Here is a 12664-nt window from a genome sequence, read left to right on the forward strand (position 1 = left end):
GACTAAGTCAGAAAATTCCATTTCTTTAGGGCCATTTTACGGCCCATTCTGCGGACCGCAATACATTATGCGGTCGCATATGTGATTGTAGATCAGTGTTGGGGCTCCAAATTTCTAATTCTTAGGCCCGATCCTATATCGATATATCTAATGCCATACTTTATTTTGAGTATATTTTTTGGTGCTTTTAGAGTAAGAAAGAGAGTCTTAGAGGGGGAAAGTGCATCCAAATTACTCCTTAATTCTTGTTTAAACTTTGAATATTATCAAGAGAGGCACCTAGGTCTTCTTCCTAAGAGGTAAGATTCTATCACCCAAACTCTTAATTTCCAAATGTAACTAGAATGTGCCATTAGAAAGGTAATTCCTTGGGATGAGAGTGATTATCTTGCATGCATGTATTATAAAAGAGTGTAGGGCGATTGTGAGCTACAAATGGTGAAGGATGGAGGAGTGTGTAATGATGGAATCTTTCACAAAAAGGTCTTAAAAATATAATGCACACCTAGTGTTTGATAATGTGCTCAAATGAGCTAGAATTTTGACCATCCTTCTAATTTTTTATTCTAATAGTTAAATTCCTAAAATAGATTGAAGGTACTAATAGTTTCGGAATTATTGTAGAATTTAAGGAAAGCTCAATTGAGGTATGTAATGCTAAACCCCCTTCTTCTTAGAATCGAAACCCCTGGTATTCGTGTAGTTGGCGTAAGTCCCCAAATCGATCATACTAGAATTGACTATCCCTAATGTGTTTTGTTGAATGATATATGTTCAGTATTTGTTCTAAATGCCTACTATGTCATCTTGCTCTTTTGAGGATATGGTTAAATACGTGGAATATATGTTAAGAAAGGTTAAGACCTTATGTCTAAATCGAATAAAGGTTGCTATGCCAACTTATATGAAAAGCTTCTATGTGCTTAGGACTTTCCAAGTTTTTCCTTTATGTGTACGAATGCCTTACATGATAGACCTTATTGTTGCTGATGATAATTTTATTGAATGTGTAAAAAGGAAAACTTGAATTGTAAAATACGGTCAAGTGCCAAGAACGACTTAATAAATGAGGCCACTCATGGAAATGTATTGAAAGATGTGAAAGAAATAATGAAGTGAGATAATTGATTGAAAGGATGATGTCTCAAGTGAGATGGCCTAGCCGATCGGGCCGTGATTGGATGCCATGCCGCACACATGGTGGTAATTGTATTGGAAATGATGATTGAAATTGTGGATATGGTTGATGTCTCAAATGAGATAACCTAGCCGATTGGGTCGAGATCGGAATCCGTGTAAGAACACGATGGTATTGTGGATTGTGGCACATGGCACTAAAAATTACCCAGCCTAATAAGGTGGAAATTGATTGAGAACTTATGTGATCCTTACTTTGATGTTTTAGTATTGTTTGAAGCTCTTATTGAACTCATGACTGTTTTCCCCTTGTATTATTGTTCATTCTATTGAGATGGTGTTTTAGCTTTACATACTAGTACTATTCGACAGTACTAACGTCCGTTTTGCCGGGGGTGGTACATCTTTGAATGGATGTAGGTGGTTCCATAGCAAACAGTGTTGATCGCAGCTAGTGGTGTATCCTCTTCCCAACAGACTCAGTGAGCCCCCTTTCATTCTGAAGTCTTGTATTATATCTTTTGCTACGATGTAGTCACTTTTGAGGTATTGCCGGGGCCTTGTCGCCGGCACTATCTTTACACTCTTTTTGTATCTTCAGATGCTCCGGAGACATTATGCGGGTTATGCATGGGTGCTAGAAAGGTCACACAAATTATGTTGTTTTTTGGACTCTTGTTCCACTAAGTCGTAATGTGTATGTATTTTGGAAACTTAACAATGATGTAGCAAAATGAAATGAATTAGTAATGTTTATATATATGATCATTCTTTCTGTTTAACTAATAGAAACACGCCTTCTCTTGATCATAAGCGGGCTGGGTAGAAAGTGTCTAACAGGCTTGCTCGACCAGGTCCACTCAGTTGTGCGCTGGTCGTGCTTCCCTGAGGTTGGGGCGTGACACTTACATTAATCTATTTTAATATAAGTTGTGTATAAAGGAGTTATTGCTCCTTTTTGAATTACTTTTTCGTTCATTTTGTTGTTATTGAGATTCTATATATGCTGAGCCGTGGGCTATTTGTTGATAAAATATTAATATCGTCAAATACTTGGAAAGGTTGTGGCATACGGTCACTTGTAATACGAGTGATATGTTGTGTTATTGTGATGATAGCACGTGTGAATTGTTGTGTGGTTTGGCTGTTGTTATGCGGAGTATAAGGGTAGCATTTCACCGTTGTTGTTATACAGGGAATAAGGGTGGCATCTCACTATTGTTGAATGTAGGAAGCAATATGGGTGGCTATTGTGTTATTGTCCAGGCGAAGTGATACGGGTGGATATTACACAAAGTGATAAGGGTGGCTATTACATGGAGTGATACGGGTGGCTATTATATGGAGTGATACGAGTGGCTATCTGAGAGATAAGGGTGACTAACGATATTGCCAGGGCTGAGTAATACGGGTGACTATCGGAGAGATAAGTGTGGCGATGTCAGGGATGATATGTGATGGTTTGGAGACATTGTGTTGGTAATTTTTGTGTGATGGTGTGATTTTCCCTTGTGTTTGTGATACACCTTGCGTAACTTGCTTGGTTGTTTCGATGAGCTATTCGATGTCCTTGATATTACTTGTTGACTTGGGATGTAGCAGTACACTCGCACAAACGTACACCGTAACATGCCACTTATACTAGTTCAGGAGTATGAAACTTGACATTTATTGATCATGCCCATGTGTTCTTGTATTATCCATTTTCATATTGTTATTGAGTCTGCGATCATGTCGGGTGGATTGTGATTGTGAACCTGCGATGATGTCGGGCAGATTGTGATTATAAGTCTGCGATCAATCTAGGCGAATTGTGATTATGATCTTGTGACCATGCCAGACGGATTGTGATTGTGAGCCTGTGACTATACCGGGTTGATTCTGACTGTAAGCCTATGACTATGCCAGGCAGATTGTGATTTTGGAACATGCGTTGTCCATTTGGTTGTGATTCGAGATGTGGGCACGAGGTGCCGTGAGTATATGATGGTGGGTTGAGACCTGGGACTTGTGACTATGATATGAGGTATCACAAAGTGTTTTAGTTGTGAAACTTGTGTTAGAATGGCTTGATTATTTGGTTGTCCTTTATGTTTTTTATTTAGCTTGAATGATACTTCACAGTGTTCTTGTTGCTTTAATGTCTATTTCACATGTTGATTTTGTTGCCATTTACTGATTTCTGCTTTCTATTATTAGCTTTATACTTCTATTCTACACAAGTTATTTTGTCTAGTGAGTGTCTTTACTTGTACCAGGTCACTACTCCACCGAGGTTAGTCTTGATACTTATTGGGTAATGACCGTGGTGTGCTCATACTACACTTCTGCACAATTTTTGTGTAGATCCAGGTATTGGATATATTAGACCCGGCAGGGTAAGCTTGTTGATCGCGAGGATTAAAGGTAGAGCTGCTTGGTTATTGCAGTCCCTTGGAGTCTCTTCCTTACATTGTACTATTTGCCATTTGAACAATATTGTATATCAATCCTTGAGATCATTCTATGTATTCAACTAGAGTTCGTGACTCTGTATCACCAGTCTTGGGAAGTTATTGTGATTATTATCGCGTAGGCTTATTCCGCTTTTGTCTCGGCACTTATATTAAACTATGTTTCAAGTTATCATTGTTATGAACTAGCTAAATCATTGTTAGTAATCATCTTACCTAGTCTTAAAGACTAGGTGCCATCACGACATCCTATGGAGAGAAATTGGGATCGTGACAAGTTGGTATCAGAGCTCTAGGTTCATTGGTTTTACGAGTCATGAGCAAGTTTAGTAGAGTCTTGTGGATCGGTACAGAGACGTCTATACTTATCTTTGAGAGGCTACAGAACTATTTGGAAAAATCTCTACTTCTTTCATTCTTGTCATGTGTATTTGTTGATTTCGAAGTTTGAGCCTTTATATCTCTATTCTCTTACAGATGGTGAAGACACGCTCTACCGGATCAGCTGAGCAGACACTTGCGCCCCCTGCTAGAGCAGCGAGAGGCCGAGGTTGAGGTAGAGGACGATGAGGGTCACGTGCCGCAGCTAGAGCGCCTGTCAGAGCGGCAGTTGAGGAGCCGCTAGTAACTCCGGTTGGGGGACAGGCACCGAAGGTGTCTGTTGTTACCCCCCGGACTTCAGGAGACTTTAGAGTAGTTCTTGAGCATGTTTGGTACATTGGCTCAGGCATGATTGATCTCTGTTACACCAACTACTTCGTAGATTGGGGGTGGAGCTCAGACTCTTACCGCCCATATTCCAGAGTAGCGAGCTCACATTTGCTAGGTTCTGGGTATGGTGCTGGTATAGCCTAATATTCCAATTTAGCCTAAGGTCAGGCTAGGGGCATCAGAGGAGGAGCAAAAGAGGCTTGAGAGGTTTAAGAGGTATAGTCCACCTACTTTTAGCAGCACAGCTATCGAGGATGCACAAGGATTTCTAGAGAAGTGTCATCGTGTTCTCCGCACCATAGGTATTGTGGAGGTGCAGAGTTTCTTGTACTACATTCCAGCTCTCGAGGGCATTGTATCAGTGGTGGAAGGTTTATGAGGAGGGCAGACCAGCCGATGCAGCACCACCCACTTGGGCTCAGTTTTTAGATATGTTCTTGAAGGAGTTTGTTCCATAGACCCTCCAGGATGCATGGTGTACAGAGTTTGAACAGCTACGCCAGGGCACCATAACGGTGGCAGAGTATGCCATCAGGTTCAGTGAGATATCCCGTCATGCACCTTCTTTGGTTCCTACAGTTAGAGAGCGGGTCCACAGATTCATTGAGGGGCTCAATTATGATCTTAGATTCTGCACAGCTCAGGAGTTGCAGACTAATACTCCATTTCAGCAGGTGGTGGAGATTGCCAGGATATTAGAGTGTGTTCAGGGGAGGAAATGGAGGCTAAGGAGACTAAGAGGTCTCAAAGTTTTGGAGGGTTCAGTGGATTCTACTCTTCAGGAATGACCCATCATAGCAGAGGCTCGGGCAATCAGCCAGTCCAGTCCGCACTTCAGAATACTCATGGTGCTCTAGTTATTTAGGGTACTCATACGGGGAAGTCATCTTTTAGTGCACCACCGACATGGGTTTCCTATAGTAGTTATTCCAGTTATTTGGCACAGACTCAGTACGAGCAGCCATGCCCGCAGAGGGGTTGTTATGAGTGTGGTGATACTAGGCACATCATGAGAGATTGTCCCAGATTTAAGAGAGGTGGATTTCATCAGGGCACTCAGGATACGGGCTCCGTTCCAGTTGCTACTCCACCTACACAGCCAGCTAGGGATGGAGGACAGGCAGGTAGAGGGCGCCCTAGAGGGGGAGGCCCGACCCATGTATGGCTGGAACCGTTGCGCTAGATTGTGTCATTATAAGAATGGTTTCAATTTGTATAGAGGATAATCATTCTTATTTTTATTCGGTTCTACTTATCGGGGTAAGTCCTCCTGTCTTGCTTCATATATGGGTGAGTTTCATGATTTTGTACTTTGCTTATGTGTTTACCCCTGTTGGGAGATTCTATAGGGGTAGCTCGTATCTATAGTTTTGCTTTGTTAACTATTGAGAGCTATGAGGCTAGAAGTGACTTTCTGTTACTCATTACGATAGGTTTTTATTTGATTTTTGGATAGTTTCGTTACAATTTGTGGTTTGGATGCTCTACTGATAGGGGGGTTCATTATGTGTTGTGATTTTGTTTAGCAAAATTTAATTAGTGGAAGGTTTCAGCTGGTATGATATGTATACTACTAGTGATTCAGAGCTGAGGATAGGATCCTCGTATTTTCATGTGGTTTGATATGTTTGATCTGTGTTGTGTGCCACAGTGGAGTTATATTAGGATGAGATAGTGATTAGTTCATATGTTTTTATCTTCCCTTGTGGAATTTATTCGTAATTATGGTACTGATAAGGAGTTGTGCCTGTCGATCTTGTTTGATAGTTCTCTCACGTGTTTCTCTTTTGCATATTCAGTCATTTTCTCTTTGCGCTTATTGGGTTTTAGCTTGCGAAGTGTGTGCCCATGTGGCATTGGGTGTGACTTGTTGATTTGAGTGAATGGTCATGGTATTTTCATGTTTCTTGCATCGTTGTTAGTGTTGTTAAGGTTTGGAATATGATTCTAGAGGATATGAGGTTAATTGCTAGGGCTGGATTTGATTATAGGTAGCTATGGTGGTCAGAGATGTTGTTATGGGCATATGTGTGATGTGTTACATTATGTGGCTGCACCTTGTGGGTGTATGAAGGAGCTGTTTCAGTTGGTTGAGGTTGATACCGTGTGTTAGTGTAGGAACTGAGTCTTTGGGAAATGATCAGATGGTGAAAAAAAATTGGTTCTAAGGTTTATCAATGTGGGTGGGAGAAAAATCTTCAGTTGATATCATGTTGTTGGGCTTATGTGTATTGGGGTGACGTGGGGTTACCCGCGAGTATATGTATGGTGAGTACATTTAGTGATTTGATGGCTTCAGAATGGTCCTTGGCACGTTGGAGGTGTTCAAATTTTTTGCCGAAGTGAAGTGAAGGACATAGGTGCGGTGATTTTGCTCACAAATGCGGAACTCCTCAGCAGTCTCTTGATATATTGAGGGTTTGGCCATTTTTATCACTTTTTGAGTTAGAGGCCTCAGTTTGGGCGATTTTGGAAGGGTTTTTCACGTGTTTTATTGGGGTAAGTGTTCTTTATCCGGAATTGACTATATTTCATGATTCCATAATTATTTTTATCATAAATTTAGTGAAATGAATGAGAGAAATGAGAATTTTTATAAAATCTTTCAAAAATGTAAAAAAAGGATTTGAAGGACGATTTGATATCAGAATTCGATAATTTTTGTATGGTTGGAATCGTATCGGAATGGGTGTTCAAATTATGTGAATACTTTCGGGTTCCGAGGTGCGGGCCTGAGGTTGACTTTTTAGTTTTAATTAAAGATCTAAGCTTTATTATCCGAAATTATTTCCTATGGGTTTTATTTATGTTATGAAGTTATTTTGGCTAGATTTGATCCGTCTGGAGGTTGTTTCACATGAGAAGGTTTTTAGAGTAGCGGTCTAGCTTCTTTGAGGTAAGTATATTGCAACAATTTTCTGATAATGTGATGTTCTAAACGTCAATACCACACAAGAGGGGGGGTGATTTGTGTGGTACCCAATTTTCGCTCTAGAAGAACCTGGTTCTTCTAGGTGTTCTAACTACTACTGTTTGCGGAATAAAAAGTACATAAAATAAAGAACACATAGATTTTTACGTGGAAAACACCTGGCTCAAAAGGTGAAAAAACCACGACCTACTACACAGTAGGATTTTTCCCAACACTTTACTAAATCACTGAGTCAAAACAATATTTACAAAACTCTTTGTAAACCTAAGGATTACCTCTAATCCCGTTGTAGCAACCGGCCTCTAACTGTTGCGACAACTTCAAGTTAACTCTAACTTGAATACTCAAAGTACCTATAACAATTGCTTCTAGATAAAGCTGAAAAGTACAATATGAAAACGCTTACTACAATTGATCTAGAAATAAGAAAGGCACATAAAACTCTTTATAGAGCTGGTTCTTCAATCTGGTTCATGTAGCTTCAGGTTTGCACACTTGAAATCACACACGAACTGTGTGCAAAAAGCCTTGCTATTTTGCTCCCAATTCACATTTAACTTTTGTGTTTTTGTGCAACCACATGTAATGTGAGAACATCCTGCAATTTATAGAGTTAGTAGATGAAGAAATAACTAGAGTTCTAGTTGATTTTAACTTCTAACTCCTTCCCTATCTTGGATAGTGTTCTCTTTGATTAAAGATTCCTTCTCTTTATCAATTATGCAACTTTTTCGATCAGGAGATATTAAATACACCAAGTTAAGCCTATCTCCTTCACGTGCAACCCACATGCTCGAATCTGCCCGTTTTTGTGCACCTAAGGGATGGACCTGGTTCATCCTGAGTTCCTTTGTCAGTCTTCAAAACAAACCTTTACTTGGGCCAACAAATTCCCCCTTTTTGATGATGACAAACTCTGTGCTTTTCATAAGCTTAGGCCCTGTTTCAACTCAGCTCAACATCAACACAATGTTAGAAACATTTTTCCTTTTTATCACTTATCATCAAGGACCAGGTACATTAGGTTATAAACATCACTTGTTTAAAGCACAACCTTTTCCCCCTTTTTGGCATCATCGAAAAGTTGCATAAAAATATGAGATAACCAGATTTTAAAGCTTACTCATGGCCACTGAGGCTACTTCAAATGCAATCATGGATTAATCATCATAGATCAAGCTAATAATTTTAACCATCAAAGAAATATAAATAAACAGTTAGAGCAAAAGACAGTGAATTTCATTGATGATTGATAAGATTCTACCACAAAGCATAAGAAGAAATAAAAATACTGAAAACATGAGCAAAAGAAACAAAAAATCCCGAACTGGGTCACTGGTTAATCTACACTAGGCTAGGAGGCTTAAGGCTGGGAAGAACTAGGTTCTTGGTTTTTAACTTGGAGGAGTTTCAGCACATCTTGAAGAATGCTATCATTCTTCTCTTTTTCTCTTGCCAGCTCAGTTCTGAGAGCATCTCTCTTAGTCTCCATCTCAACCAAACTCTTCTTCAGCCTTTCAATCTCAGCATCCTTAGGCCCACTTTCTTGCACCAAGGCTCTGACCTTGCTATTCACTGGTACCTTTTTGGATGAACTAGGTTCTTTAGGAGTGACATTGACTTCATATCGCAAGCAAATAGAGTATTAACCCAAAATGCTCTATGCTTGTACTAAGCTCCCACCTTTTCATAGGTACATTGAAATGTGCAAGCACAGTTGTGAGAATGAAGCCATAGGGAATGGTATGAGTTTCTGGTGCCATTAATAACTCTATCAAGAAGTTGGATTATAGCTTTCAGTCACTTTCTTCTGCATGTTTTGCGAGGGTTTCCTCTATAGATGAACCAGGTTCATCCAAACAACCATTGCACATGCGTCTTTGGTTAAACTCACAAGAGTGGGTGAAAAATCAACCACTCTTGTCCCCTTTCCCCTCACAGTACTCCTAGCACCCTTGCTCTCCCTTTTTTTCTTTTTCATTTTTACCACCAACTTCTCCAAATTCTGTAGTCTCAACACTTGATATAGATCCTACAAATCTAGTTTCCAAATCTGCAGCAACTTTAGAAATTATCTCGGAAGAAACTTTAGAATCAGAAGATACCTATTCAATTTCGGAAGAACCACTTTCTTCCCCCTGAGTAGCAGACTTAAAAGAATATAGGTAGTTTAATACGGTCAGGAGTCTTGAACGTAACTGGTTCACTTGTAACGAATAAGTTCACAAGAACTTTGGTATTTGGTAGGACTCTGCTCATGATCCAAATATAGTTATTTCAAATTATGTAGAGTGTAGAAAACATACTGTGTTATCTTGATGAACCAGGTTCTTCACTGATAATTCTCTTGTGTATGTCTAAATTTGCCAAAATAGAGAAAATATCATTAGAGATTAATGAGTCATTTTAACACATGATACAAGAGTATACTATGGAAAGTATGAGACTGAGCAAGATTTAATCGAACTATACACAATTTATAGACTTTCTAACCAAATATATTTTTTCAGGTTTTTTTTTTCATTTTTTTCGTTTAACGTTGAACTGGTCCTTTTAGGTGATCTTAATCATCCCTAATTCCAACATGTTCCTCTCAAAGTGATCTTTACTTAAGGCTTTTGTGAAGATGTCAGCAATTTGCTTGTCAGTAGCACAAAACTCCACAGTGATCAAGCCTTTCTCATAGTTGTCCCTCAAAAATGGTGTCTAACATCTATGTGCTTAGTTCTCTTATGATGAATCGAATTCTTAGTCATACTAATAACACTAGTGTTATCACAAAAAATAGGGATGCAACCAACTTCAATACCAAAATCCATCAACTATTTTTTGATCCACAACAATTAAGCACAATCATGAAGCAGCAGCAACATACTCAGCTTCAGCAGTAGATAAGGCCACTGAATTTTACTTTTTAGTAGCCAATGGCATAAGACATGAACCAAGGAAGTCTACCATACCTGAGGTGCTCTTCCTATCCACAAGAAAACCTACATAGTCAGCGTCAACATATCCCACTAGGTTAAAATTACTACCTTTTGGATACCAAAGGCAAAGGTCAGTAGTGCCTTTCAAGTATCTCAATATTCTCTTGACAGCAGCCAAGTGGGATTCTTTTGGATTTGCTTGAAATCGGTCACAAAGCCCTACACTGAAAACAATGTCAGGTCTGCTAGCAGTAAGATACAAAAGAGAACCAATCATTCCCCTATACAACTTCTGATCAACAGATGAACCAGGTTCATCTATATCCAATTTTGTGGATGTTACAATAGGAGTGTCAATTTCTTTGGATGTTCCTTCCTGGTTTTGTTAATGAGGAATATGTTCATAGACAGGTTCCCTCGAGGTTTGAGGATTAGTTTCTCTCTAGTCAGTTCCCCCTGTCATGTTGCCCTGGGTGGAAGGACCTGTTCCATCACTTGTTCCTTCCTGCGATGCATCTTCAGGCTGGACTATGGTTTCACCATTTGAATTTCTTACCAGCCCAATCTCTTCATTATATTGTTGTTGCCTCTCAGAAAGAATGTTAGTTTTTTTAAAAAATAACATATACATTTTTCTACACATATAGTTCTTTTACTATATATCTTATAAGCTTTACTATATGAAGAATATCCCGAGAATACTCCCTCATCACTTCTGGGATCACACTTACCTAGGGAGTCTTTGCCATTGTTGTGCATAAAGCACTTGCATCTAAATGCCCTAAGATGAGATATATTTAGTTTTCTCCCTTTAAGTGACTCATAGGGAATCCTCTTAACAAGAGGTCTAGTCATGCAACTATTTATGATGTAGAATGCAAAAATTCAGCAAACTTAGCATTTTCAAATGCAATTCCATGATCAGACCTAATTGATGCAAGTTGATTACATAGTTATTTCTGAGTTTTTCTAACAAAAGAAGTAAACATGTCAAATGCTTCATCTTTAGATGTTAAAAACAATGTCTAAGAAAATCTAGAGTAATCATCAACAAGCACTATCACATATCTTTTACCACCTCTGCTTAATGTTCTCATTGGACTATAGAGATCCATATGGACCATTTCCATCGTTCTGGTGGTGCTTACCACTTTCTTGCATTTAAAAGAGCATCTTACTTGCTTTCCCCTTGCACAAGCCTCACAAACTTTGTCTTCCTTGAACTTGATGTTAGGCAGCCCTATCACCAGGTCCTTAGAGAATAATTTGTTGAGTTGACTCAGACTTGCATGTCCAAGTCTCTTGTGCCAAAGGAGGGGATCATTGTCCAACATACTTAAGCAAGTGATTTCATTTTCTGAAAGTGTGGACAAATCTACAATGTATATATTGTTTACTCTTTTTTACCTACAAAATAATCTTGTCAGTGGTAAGATTAATAGCAAAACATTTGGTAGAGGTGAATGCTACCAAGTTACCTCTATCACATAATTGTGATACACTGATTAAACTGTACTTTAGGCAAACTATCAACTAGACATTCTCAATAAAGTGAGAATCAGTCTTACCTACCTTTCCAACCCCAATGATCTCACATTTCTTCCCATTTCCAAAGGAGACATTACCTCCTTTGAGGTCCTCAAGTGAAAGGAACTGGTTCTTACTTCCTATCAAATTCTTTGAGCAACCACTATCCATGTACCATATTTGGTTTCTCACCTTCACTTGGACCCGCAAAAGGAAATCAAAGGTTAGTCTTAGGAACCCAAACTAATTTGGGTCTCTTTCTATAGGCCAAAAAGTGAATCAGATTCTTTTTAGCCCAACCTGGCAGCCTATTTTTCCCTTGAACAAATTCTTTATTCTTTTGACTAGCCTTTTCTTTTGCAATACATTCATTTTTGTAGTGACCAGTTTTACCATAGTGTGTGCAAATTTTATTCTCAGGAAGTGTGAGGTACTTGCTTATGGGATCCCACTTAGGTGCAGGGGTCCTGTAGCCAAGTCCTCTCTTGTTGCTACTATGGTGTTCGTGTAGCCATGAAAGTGCATCGGAGGACCTGTTCCATTTACAGGTTCTGTCTAGCTCGTGCTTAACCATGTTTAGATCCTCCTTAAGGACTCTTATCTGCTAATCTCTTTTGTACAACTCATCTTTCATTTTTCCTACATTTTCTTCTAAAGTGAGTTGTGTGGGATTAGCTTTATTTTTACCAGTTCCTAATTTCAATTTTAGATTTCCAAATCTAAGCTCTAGGACAGTGGTGTCAAGTTCATGAACCTGATTATTTAACTCAGCATTTTCACTTTCACTCTCATTAGCCCTACACTCTAGATTTTTGCAATTGGCTTTTAGGATCATACATTCCCTAGACAGCTCTTCCTTCTCATTGTTAATTATTGTGAGCACGTGAATTTTGCCGTATATGAATTACTCCCATAAATTCAAACAAAATAATTTCTTTTCATTATTTGGAATTTTTGAGGATTTTGTGGCATTTTTT

This window comes from Nicotiana tabacum, chromosome 6 (assembly GCF_000715075.1).
Source record: "Nicotiana tabacum cultivar K326 chromosome 6, ASM71507v2, whole genome shotgun sequence".
Classification (NCBI taxonomy): Eukaryota; Viridiplantae; Streptophyta; class Magnoliopsida; order Solanales; family Solanaceae; genus Nicotiana; species Nicotiana tabacum.